Source organism: Rhinoraja longicauda, chromosome 15 (assembly GCF_053455715.1).
Source record: "Rhinoraja longicauda isolate Sanriku21f chromosome 15, sRhiLon1.1, whole genome shotgun sequence".
Lineage (NCBI taxonomy): Eukaryota > Metazoa > Chordata > Chondrichthyes > Rajiformes > Arhynchobatidae > Rhinoraja > Rhinoraja longicauda.
Window position 1 is genome coordinate 48482267 of NC_135967.1, and position 12589 is coordinate 48494855.

A 12589-nucleotide genomic window follows, 5' to 3' on the forward strand; every position below is an offset into this window, starting at 1 on the left:
ACTCTCTCCGCTTGTTGCCTGTACTCCGGCTTGTTGCCTGTACTCCAGCTTGTTGCCTGTACTCTCTCCGGCTTGTTGCCTGTCCCCTCTCTGGCTTGTTACCTGTACTCTCTCCGGCTTGTTGCCTGTACCCTCTCCGGCTTGTTGTCTGTACTCTCTCCGGCTTATTGCCTGTACCCTCTCCGGCTTGTTGCCTGTACCCTCTCCGGCCTGTTGCCTGTCCCCTCTCTGGCTTGTTGCCTGTACCCTCTCCGGCTTGTTGCCTGTACCCTCTCCGGCTTGTTGCCTGTACCCTCTCCGGCTTGTTGCCTGTCCCCTCTCCGGCCTGTTGCCTGTCCCCTCTCTGGCTTGTTGCCTGTACTCTCTCCGCTTGTTGCCTGTACTCCAGCTTGTTGCCTGTCCCCTCTCCGGCTTGTTGCCTGTACTCTCTCCGGCTTGTCGCCTGTACTCTCTCCAACTTGTCGCCTGTACCCTCTCCGGCTTGTTGCCTGTACTCCGGCCTGTTGCCTGTACCCTGGCTTGTTGCCTGTACTCTCTCCGCTTGTTGCCTGTACTCCAGCTTGTTGCCTGTACTCTCTCCGGCTTGTTGCCTGTCCCCTCTCCGGCTTGTTGCCTGTACCCTCTCCGGCCTGTTACCTGTCCCCTCTCTGGCTTGTTGCCTGTACTCTCTCCGCTTGTTGCCTGTACTCCAGCTTGTTGCCTGTACTCTCTCCGCTTGTTGCCTGTACTCTCTCCAGCTTGTTGCCTGTCCCCTCTCCGGCTTGTTGCCTGTACTCTCTCCGCTTGTTGCCTGTCCCCTCTCCGGCTTGTTGCCTGTCCCCTCTCCGGCTTGTTGCCTGTACTCCAGCTTGTTGCCTGTACTCTCTCCGCTTGTTGCCTGTCCCCTCTCCGGCTTGTTGCCTGTACTCTCTCCGCTTGTTGCCTTTCCTGCAGCTTATTGCCTGTACCTCTCCGCTTGTTGCCTGTCCCCTCTCCAGCTTGTTGCCTGTACTCTCTCCAGCTTGTTGCCTGTCCCCTCTCCAGCTTGTTGCCTGTACTCTCTCCAGCTTGTTGCCTGTCCCCTCTCCGGCTTGTTGCCTGTACTCCAGCTTGTTGCCTGTATTCTCTCCGCTTGTTGCCTGTACTCCAGCTTGTTGCCTGTACTCTCTCCGACTTGTTGCCTGTACTCTCTCCGCTTGTTGCCTGTACTCCAGCTTGTTGCCTGTACTCTCTCCGGCCTGTTGCCTGTTGCCTGTCCCCTCTCCGGCTTGTTGCCTGTACTCTCTCCAGCCTGTTGCCTGTACTCTCTCCAGCTTGTTGCCTGTACTCTCTCCAGCTTGTTGCCTGTACCCTCTCCAGCCTGTTGCCTGTACTCTCTCCAGCTTGTTGCCTGTACTCTCTCCAGCTTGTTGCCTGTACTCTCTCCAGCTTGTTGCCTGTACTCTCTCCAGCTTGTTGCCTGTACTCTCTCCAGCTTGTTGCCTGTACTCTCTCCGGCTTGTTGCCTGTACTCTCTCCGGCTTGTACCCAGGAATACACCTGTAAACTCACTCATTCCCAGTGATCACCAATACCTACCCATTCCCGGTCTGTCAGCTGGGGATTATGGATGGTCGCCCGTCACTGTGTGTCACTGGTTGACGATGAACGATTCCCTATTTACTAGACGCTGCCCTGGGATAATGGATTAATCGATAACTAATTTGTCCTTATGAAATATTGAAGATTTTCAAGCATGAGGGCAGCTGTCAGATGTTGGAGCCCGCAGGAGTAGTCTGTGGCCCCAATAATTGTTCATGTTTGCATCTTCCCACTGTAGCATAATGAATTAGTCCGTGTTTACATCTCACTCCCCCACAATGAATTATTCCCTCCCCACCTGTCATCATCCTCAGGAAATTAATTATTGTCCGTTTACTGGGTTTGAAATTATTTATTCCACGTACAAAGTCTGTCAGTGATAAGAGTGAATTATTCCACATTGGGTCAGCTTGTGGCTGAATAACTCAGTAAGGATTCACAGCCACTGTGAGGTGATGCATTATTCTCCAGTGATGGGATGCCATGCCCCAATCATTCATAGCACTGTCCACGATTATACCGCCCCGCAACTCCTGGGAAACACAAGTTCAAATCCCTCCCAGGACCTTGTAACAACTTGAATCTGTTCACTAAAAACTTGGAGTGTAGTGGATCTCAGATCAGCACCCTTAATCATTTGCTGGATGGAAACAAATCTGCCCACCATTATGGACAAAATGAGCAAAGTCATATTCTGTCCCGCTGAGTTACACCACCATTTTGTGTCTACGTTCGGTGTAAACCAGCATCTGCAGTTCCTTGCTACACAATATTCTGTACCTTCCTCCTCCTCCCCGCTCCCGACCGGCAGAAAGTACAGAAGCTTGAGAGCGCGCACCACCAGACTCAGGAATAGCTTCTTCCCCTCTGTGATCAGGCTTCTGAACGGCCCTTCCATAAGCTAGGGTTCTGTCCGATTCACCTCTACCCCATTGCAGATATTGGACGTTGTCTGTGGAACTGGTGCGCTACAATGCTGAGAACTATATCCTGCACTCTGTATCTTCCCTTTTGCTCCACTTCTTGATCTTGAGTTTGACTTGAGTGTGTACAGTATATCTGATCTGGTTAGATAGCATGCAAAGCAAAGCTTTTCACTGTAGGTCGGTATATGTGACATTAACAAACCTAATCTAATGTTACCCTATGAATGTTTTCAATAAATTATACAAAGCATAACATCACTTAATAGAAAATCACCTATAATGCAGCCCTTATATATGCACCTATATAATGCACTTATATAATACACCTATAATTGCAGCCTCCCTAGACTATTGGACGATATTCCCATTAATACCACAGCACCCTTTGAATTCACTTTGTGATAGTCACAGGCTCATACAGCACGGAAACAGACCCTTCAGCCCAACTCATCCATGCCCACCAAAATGCCCCATCTAAGCTAGTCCCACCTGCCTGCGTTTGGCCTGCATCCCTCGAAACCCTTCATAGAGCGATACAGATCGATTTATTCACAAAATGCTGGAGTAACTCAGCAGGTCAGGCAGCATCTCAGGAGAGAAGGAATGGGTGACGTTTCGGGTCGAGACCCTTCCTCAGACTGATGTCGGGGGTGGGACAAAGGAAGGATATAGGTGGAGACAGGAAGATAGAGGGAGATCTGGGAAGGAGGAGGGGAAGGGTGGGACAGAGGAGCTATCTGAAGTTGGAGAAGTCGATACAGTATGGAAATAGGCCCTTCAGCCCAACTTGCCTACACCGGCCAACATATCCCAGCTACACTAGTCCCACCTGCCTGCGTTTGGTCCATATCCCTTGATGCTTTGTCTGCCTTTTAGCTGTCCGAATGTCTTTTTAATGCTGTTATAGTACCTGCCTCTGGCAGCTCATTCCGTACACCCACCACCCTCTGAGTGAAAAAGTTGCCCCTTAGGTTCCTATTGAATCCTTCTCCTTAAACCTACGCCCCCTGGTTCTTGATTCCCCCACTCTGAGTAAAAGACTGTGCATTCACCCTATCTATTCCCTTTATGTTCTATCAACCTCTATAAGATCATCCATCTTCCGGTGATCCAGGGAATAAAGTCCTAGCCAGCCCAACCTCTCCCTATAGCTCTGGCCCTCGAGTCCTGGCAACGTCCTCCGAAATCTTCTCTGCACCCTTTCCAGCTTCTCGCGAGTGGTGAAGAAGGCGTTTGGCACATTTGCCTTCATTGGGAAGGGTTGGTGAGTCGTTGGTGAGGCCATGCTTGGAGTCATGTGTACAGTTCTGCTCATCCAGCTATAGTTGGAAAGGGTGCAGAAGATATTCGTCAGGATGGTACGCGGGCTTGTGGACTTGAGTTACAGGGACGGGGTGGAAAGGCTTGGGGGTCTTTCCTCTGGAGCGTAGGAGGCTGAGGGGTGACCGTACTGAGGTGTACAAGATCATGAGGGGCCCGGATATAGTGAACGCCCAGGGTAGTGGTCTAAAAATAGAGGCTTATGGTGAGAACCGAGAGGTTTAAGAGGGAGTTCGGGGCAACTTTTTCACTCAGAAGGTAATCTGTATCTGGAACGAGCTGCCACAAGAATCTATAGAAGTGGATACAATTAGAACTCTTTATAAAAATTTGGGCAGATATATTATAGGAAGGAATTAGAGAGGTCCAGGCCAAATGTTGGCAAACAGACTAGCCCAGTACGCCAACTTGGTCAACATAGACTCAACAGGTGCAAAACTCATTCATTATTTATTAGTTTTTATTGGTTTTTATTGATATTGGTACTTGTTGTGTTGGTTCCTATGTTTTGTGCGATTGTCTTTGAAAGATTTGCAATGTCGCACTGTTTCAGATGTAGCACAATGTTTGTACAATGACAATAAAGGCATATTATTATTATAGACAAGCTGGGCCGAATGGCCTGTTTCTGTGCTGTACAAATCCATGACTCTGTGACTGAGGGGGGAAATTGCTCTATCAAATTCTGCACCAAAGGACTATTGGACATGCCAAAAAGTGATTTTCCAAATTAAAAATGAAATGCAACATGCAAAGTGAACCAAAATAATTATTTTATGATATGAAGGCATGACAAACTGTGATTACGGGCTTTTAAATTATTCCCTTGATGTCCAATGATTGAATTAGTCCGAGATGGAATGTTGTGTGTGATGTAGAAAAATAGCCAAGGCTATTAGAGGCAAGCTAATGATCATCAGTAAATAGCAGCTTGGTTAACAATAACCCATTTAGGATGAATTAATATCACAAATCCATCCAATTTACTGTGACAAAATGGATTCTGAGTGTTCAAGAGGTTTGACCAGAATGCTTCCTGGATTAGAGGGTATTAATTATAAAAAGATAGACACAAACGCTGGAGTAACTCAGCGGGTCAGGCAGCATCTCTGGAGAGAAGGAATGGTGACGTTCGGGTTGAGACCCCTTCTCCAGACTCGACCCGAAACATCACCCATTCCTTCTCTCCAGAGATGCAGTCTGTCCCGCTGAGTTACTCCAGCTTTTTGTGTCTATCTTTGGTTTTAATTAGATCTGCAGTTCCTTCCTACAGTCCATCTGATCCAATGCAAAATCTCTAGTTAGAAGGAGAGTTGGGCAGACTAGGATTGTTTTTTTCTGGAGTGTCAGAGGGGAGACCTGATCGAAGGATATTAAATGATGAGAGGCACAGATAGGGTAGACAGTCAGAACCATTTACCTAGAGTGAAATGTCTAAAAGTAGAGGGTGGCTATTGGTCACCGGTTCACCACTAGTTCCCAGTTATCACCACATTTGTTTTCCCACCCTGCACATTAGGGGCAATTTACAAGGAACAATTTTACCAGGAAACCTGCTGCTCGCGTTTGGAGTGTGAGAGTGAAACCCACGTGGTCACGGGGGTGAACGTGCAAACTCCACACACAGACAGCACCCGAGGTCAGGATCGAACCTGGGTCTCTGGTGCTCTACCTGCTTGGCCACTGAGCCACAGTGAGGCAAGTGTGGCATCACGGGCACTCTCCCAGTCAGCCACACCAGCCCTGGGAATGCCAGCACGGGTCACATCAACGCTGGGCACAAGGATAACAGCACGGGAGGGTCACATCAACACTGGGGCACATGGCTGCCAGCACTGGGGAGGGTCACATCACCTCTGGGCACAAGGATAACAACACTGGGGAGGGTCACATCAACACTGGGCACAAGGCTGCCAGCACTGGGGAGGGTCACATCAACACTGGGCTGCCAGCACTGGGGAGGGTCACATCACCTCTGGGCACAAGGCTACCAACACTGGGCACCTGAGCTTCATGACGGTGAAGAGTTTCCTCCCCAGATATTTTCCAGGACGTTTCATTGGAGTAATTCAAGTGGACAATATCCCTGGACAGACCCAGTTCACGCAGCAAGTGCAAACGCTCAAAATAACCACTCACGCATCCCAGAGAAACTTAGACAACCCAGCGGTATGAATATTGATTTATCTAACTTCAAGTAATCCTTGACTCCCCCCTCTCTTTGTCCCTCCCCCACCCGAGTTCTCAGACTAGATTCACTGTTTTTCTGATTCATTTTACTGTTTATAAACTGAGGTGAGAAGAAACTTTTTCACCCAGAGAGTTGTGAACTTGTGGAATTCTCTGCCACAGAGGGCAGTGGAGGCCAATTCACTGGATAGAGCTCTGGGGGCTAGTGGAATCAAGGGATATGGGGAGAAGGCAGGCACGGGTTACTGATTGTGGATGACCAGCCATGATCACAATGAATGGTGGTGCTGTTTGTTGTCACCTTCCCCTCAGCTAACAATACACCATTTAACATTCCTTTTATCATCGTCTGCTTTGATCTGTCTTTTTATCACCTGAGCCTTCTCTATCTCTAGTTTCTCTCTCCCCTGACGTCTCGACCTGAAACGCCACCCATTCCTTCTCTCCAGAGATGCTGCCTGTCCCGCTGAGTTACTCCAGCACTCTGTGAAACGCCACCCATTCCTTCTCTCCAGAGATGCTGCCTGTCCCGCTGAGTTATTCCAGCATTTTGCGTCTATCTTAACTATAACCCAGCTGTGTAAAGACCAGAAACACCAGCTGCAAATCTTACCCCTCCCCCCGACTGACTCACCACCACCCCTGGGCTGAGAGTGTGGTTTATATTCTTTTACAACTCCTTCAAAAACAAATAACACATCCGACGTTTAGAAAAACACATTCTCTGGTGCGCTGAGAGTGACGTTGCCATCCCACATGGGTACGTTTGTCCAATCTGGAACTGGACACTTGGATGGCACATTGGCTGATACTGGGGACATTGTGGGTCAGATACAGGGTAATTCAGCACAGAAACAGGTCCTTCGGCCCACCATGTCTATGCAGACCATCTAAACTAATCCGATCTACCACAAAAAAGCAGGCAGGTGGGACTAGTATAGCTGGGACATTGTTGGCTGGTGTGGGCAAGTTGGGCTGAAGGGCCTGTTTCCACACTCTATGACTAGTGTAGCTGGGACATGTTGGCCGGTGTGGGGGAAGTTGGGCCGAAGGGCCTGTTTCCACACTGTATCACTCTATGACTAGTGTAGCTGGGACATTGTTGGCCGGTATGGGCAGGTCTTGTCCATGCCAACCAAGTTGGTATACTGTGCAAGTCCCATTTGACTGTGTTTGGCCCATTGCCCTGTCAACCTTTCCTATCCGTTTATCTGTCCAAATGTCTTTTAAAAGTTGTCGTTGTATCCGCTTCAAAAGCTTCCCCTGGCAGCTGGTTCCAGATACAGACATCCTCTGGGTGAAAAGGTTCCCCCTGAGGTCCCTCTTAAATCTATCCTCCCCAGATGAATGAATGAATGAATGAATGAATGAATGCTTTATTGTCACAGTGTCACAAGTCACAGTGAAATTCTTTGTTTGCGTACTCAAGGTATGCAAATAGTCGCCCACAATAAAGGGCGCTGCTCAAATTTACAATGTAGGAAAGAACTGCAGATGCTGGTTTAAATTGAAGGTAGACACAAAATGCTGGAGTAACTCAGCGGGTCAGGCTTGCATCTCTGGAGAGAAGGAATGGGTGACGTTTCGGGTCGAGGCTCTTCCTTTGTTCTCCCCCCCCCCCCCCACCCCCCCCCCCCCCCCCCCCCCCCCCCCCAGGTCTCTGGCACTGTAAGGCAGCAACTCTACCGCTGTGTCACTGTGCCGCCCATATCTAGATCCTTGAAGTGTTACGTGCTGAAAGGCCACGCGAGTTGGCAATCTCTGGGAGTGTAAACTATTTTTACGTGCCAGTCCTCATCTATTGTACTTAATTACAAGCGGTCCCGGGGGATAATGACAACACGACTGTGTCCAGCAGTGCTCATACAAACCAGTCCGTGCAGCCACTGTCTGTGTGTGGATGGTCACAATGTAAATCAAAAACAATGCTGGCAGATTTCACCCGTCTGAAGAAGGGTCTAAACCCGAAACGTCACCTATCCATGTTCTCCACAGATGCGGCCTGACCCCGCTGAGTTACTCCAGCACTCTGTGAAACGTCACCTATCCATGTTCTCCACAGATGCGGCCTGACCCGCTGCGTTACTCCAGCACCCTGTGAAACGTCACCTATCCATGTTCTCCACAGATGCTGCCTGACCCGCTGAGTTACTCCAGCACTCTGTGAAACGTCACCTATCCATGTTCTCCACAGATGCTGCCTGACCCGCTGCGTTACTCCAGCACCCTGTGTCTTTTTTTTGTAAACCAGCATCTGCAGTTCCTTGTTTCTCCTGGGACATTTTATGTTTTAGTTTTGTTTAGAGATACAGTGTGGAAACAGGCCCATCAGCCCACCGAGTCCACGCAACCAGCGATCCCGCACATTAACACGACCCTGAACACACTAGGACAATTTACATTCACACCAAGCCAATTAAACTACAAACCTGAATGTCTTTGGAGTGTGGGAGGAAACCGAAGATCTCGGAGAAAACCCACACTTGTCACAGGGAGAACGTACAAACTCCGTACAGACGGCACCCGTAGTCAGGATCGAACCCAAGTCTCTGGCGCTGTGAGGCAGCAACTTTACCGCTGTTGGGAAGGGGATATGGGGGGAGGGGATGTGGGGGGAAGAGGATGTGGGGGGAAAGAGGGGTGTGAGGGGAAGGGATGGGGGGGGAAGGGGATGTGGGGGGGAGGGGATGTGGGGGGAAGAGGATGTGGGGGGAAGGGGATGTGGGGGGAAGGGGATGTGGGGGAAGGGGATGTGGGGGGGAGGGGATGTGGGGGGAAGGGGATGTGGGGGGAAGGGGATGTGGGGGGGAGGGGATGTGGGGGGAAGAGGATGTGGGGGGAAGGGGATGTGGGGGGAAGGGGGATGTGGGGGGAAGGGGATGGGGGGGAGGGGATGTGGGGGGAAGACGATGTGGAGGGGAGGGGAAGAGGGGTGTGAGGCAGAATTGGGGAGTTTGTGGAAGGGGTGGGGGATGAGCCTGGAGGAGGGGTGGGGGATGAAGCCTATGGGGGAGGGGTGGGGGATGAGCCTGTGGGGGAGGGTTGGGGGATGAGCCTGTGGGGAGGGGTGGGGATGAGCCTGTGGGGGAGGGGTGGGGATGAGCCTGTGGGGGAGGGGTGGGGGATGAGCCTGTGGGGGAGGGGTGAGGGATGAGCCTGTGGGGGAGGGGTGGGGGATGAGCCTGTGGGGAGGGGTGGGGATGAGCCTGTGGGGGAGGGGTGGGGGATGAGCCTGTGGGGGAGGGGTGGGGGATGAGCCTGTGGGAGAGGGGTGGGGGATGAGCCTGTGGGGGAGGGGTGGGGGATGAGCCTGTGGGGGAGGGGTGGGGGATGAGCCTGTGGGGGAGGGGTGGGGGATGAGCCTGTGGGGGAGGGGTGGGGGATGAGCCTGTGGGGGAGGGGTGGGGGATGAGCCTGTGGGGGAGGGGTGGGGGATGAGCCTGTGGGGGAGGGGTGGGGGATGAGCCTGTGGGGGAGGGGTGGGGGGTGAGCACTGTGGGGGAGGGGAGAGGACCAGGATGATGAGGAGTCACAACTCACCGATCCTCGATCTGCTTAAGTGTAAACACACCGTGATCTCTGGTTTCTAGTTAAGTGCATTGATTTAAGTGCATTTAATTGCTTCCTGTTGTGTTTTAATTTATCAATACTTTTAAATATGTTTAATGGTATATTTTAATTTTTAATTGCTTTTGAATGTCATTATTGCTGATCTCGTTGACAAGAAGTACAATTTTCACAGTGGGTGGTGGGTGCTTGGAATATACATAGACACATAGACAATAGGTGCAGGAGGAGGCCATTCAGTCCTTAGAGCGAGCACCGCCATTCAATGTGATCATGGCTGATCATCCACAATCAGTACCCCGTTCCTGCCTTCTCCCCATACCCCTTGATTCCATTAGCCCCAAGAGCTCTATCCAATTCTTTTTTGAATACATCCAGTGAATCGGCCTCCACTGCCTTCTGTGTGAAACTGAAACTGTTTTTCCTCATCTCAGTTCTAAATGACCTACCCCATATTCTTAAACTGTGGCCCCTGGAACATGGCCATCAGGAACATGTTTCTTGCATCTAGCGTGTCCAATCCCTTAATGATTTTACATGTTTCTATAAGATCCCCTCTCATCCTTCTAAATTCTAATGAATACAAGCCCAGTCGCTCCATTCCTTCATCATATTATAGTCCCACCATCCCAGGAATTAACCTAGTGAACCTACGCTGCACTCCCTCAATAACAACAATTACCTTCCTCCAATTAGGAGACCAAAACTGCACACAGTACTCCAGGTGCGGTCTCACTAGGGCCCTGTACAACTGCAGAAGGACCTCTTTGCTCCTATACTCAACTCCTCTTGTTATGAAGGCCAACATTCCATTGGCTTTCTTCACTGCCTGCTGTACCTGCATGTTTACTTTCAGTGACTGATGCACTAGGACACCCAGGTCTCGTTGTACTTCCCCTTTTCCTAACTTGACACCATTCAGATAATGTGTAGGAAAGAACTGCAGATGCTGGTTTAAATCGAAGGTGGACACAAAATGCTGGAGTAACTCAGCGGGTCAGGCAGCATCTGTGGAGAGAAGGACCCGAGGTCAGGATCTAACCTAGGTCTCTGGCGCTATGAGGCAGCAACTCTACAGCTGCGCCACCATGCCGCACGAATCTTTGCAAAAGTGTGTCTTTTCCTCCCGTTTGCTCCTACCCTGAGCATCCTCGTACAGCTGAAGATGAAGCATCCATCTCATGGACTCTCTCTTCCTCAATGGAATTCATCTGTTGTGAAATACCTCCCCAAACATCTGCCACGCCATCTCCTGCTACCCCTCCAGTCTCATTCCCAGCTCATTTCTACTCCTCTCTGCCCCCTCACCACCGTGACGGCCTTTATCTATGTTTAGGAAGCGGTTTCAGACACTGATTTCTCATCCACAATGAACTGCAGATGCTGGTTTACAACAAAAAAAACAAAGTGCTTGAGTACCACAGTGTGACGGGCTGATCGGATGAAGGATTCTGACCTGAAACGTCACCTATCCATGTTCTCCACAGTTGCTGCCTGACCCGCTGAGTTACTCCAGCACTGTGTGAAACGTCACCTATCCATGTTCTCCACAGATGCTGCCTGACCCGCTGAGTTACTCCAGCACTCTGTGAAACGTCACCTATCCATGTTCTCCACAGATGCTGCCTGACCCACTGAGTCACTCCAGCACTGTGTGAAACGTCACCTATCCATGTTCTCCACAGATGCTGCCTGACCCACTGAGTCACTCCAGCTTTGGTTTAGATGGTCACAATGTCTTTTTCTGGGGATTGCTGAGATAGTTCCTGTCGGAGATGGTACCACTTCTTTTTCTACACATCCAGAACTCTCTCTCGCTCCTGACAGCATCAGGCCTCTTTTACCCATCGACATGCAGGTGTGTATCTGCCTAAAGACGTTAGCTCAAATCCTGCCCGACTGAGTAAAAATGTTCCCCCGCAGTTTCCTATTTCATCTTTTTACCCTCTCACCTTAAACCCATGTCCTCTGGTTCTTGATTCGCCAACACTGGGTAACAGACTCACCCTAACTATTCCCCTCATGATTTTATACACTCTGTCCAATTCACTGAAAACCTCAATAAATTAAAGCACAGACGATTTTGCAGATAAATCAAAAGAGAGGCAAATGTACAAAGATGCGCAGAAACAACTCTGCGGCTGATTATGCAGCGACCTTGTTGAATCAATTTGCAGTCTATTTTCGTGTTTTCTATGTGGTGGTGAAGATGGAGAGTAGGCAAGTGATTTACTTCTTGTCCTTATTTTATGATTATGGAACTGTTCCCTTCATTTTCAACACAGGTTGCATTGATAAATTCCTCATTGGCGACCGCCTTTGCAGCCGATTCATCACATCACGGTCTCGTCTGTAATCTCTAGCACAACGTGAGAGGGCAATTACCAAGGGAAACGTAAAGCCAGCAACAAAATTTAACATCTCAAATTCTCAACATTAATCTGTGACTTCAGGCAATGTGGAATAGATGTTGGTGCTTTCACTTGTGTCTTTTAGTGAATGGAGGAAGATGGATCACATGCAGCCAGAAGAGATTGGGTTAACGGCATCATGTTCGGCACAGACATTGTGGGCCGAAGGGCCTGTTCTGTGCTGTACTGTCCTATGTTCTACTATGGAGGACTTGTGGAATAAGCCTCTCATCTCATCCTGTTCACAGAGTCTTTAGACGTTGGACTTTAGAGATACAGCACGGAAACAAGCCCTTCTTGCACACCGAGTCCTTGCCGACCAGTGATCACCCTGTACACTAACTAACCTACACTCACTAGGACACCTTTACAACATGCCAATGCCAATTAACCCACAAACCTGCACGTCTTTGGAGTGTGGGAGGAAACCGGAGAACCCGGATATAACCCAGCAAGGCAGCAACTCAACTGTTGCACCACTGTGTCATAGAGAGATATAGCATGGAAACGGGCCATTCAGCCCACCAAATCCATGCCCACCATCAACCACCCCTCAACACTAATCCCATGTTACTCTCACCATATTCCCATCAACAACTCCCCCAGATTCTATCA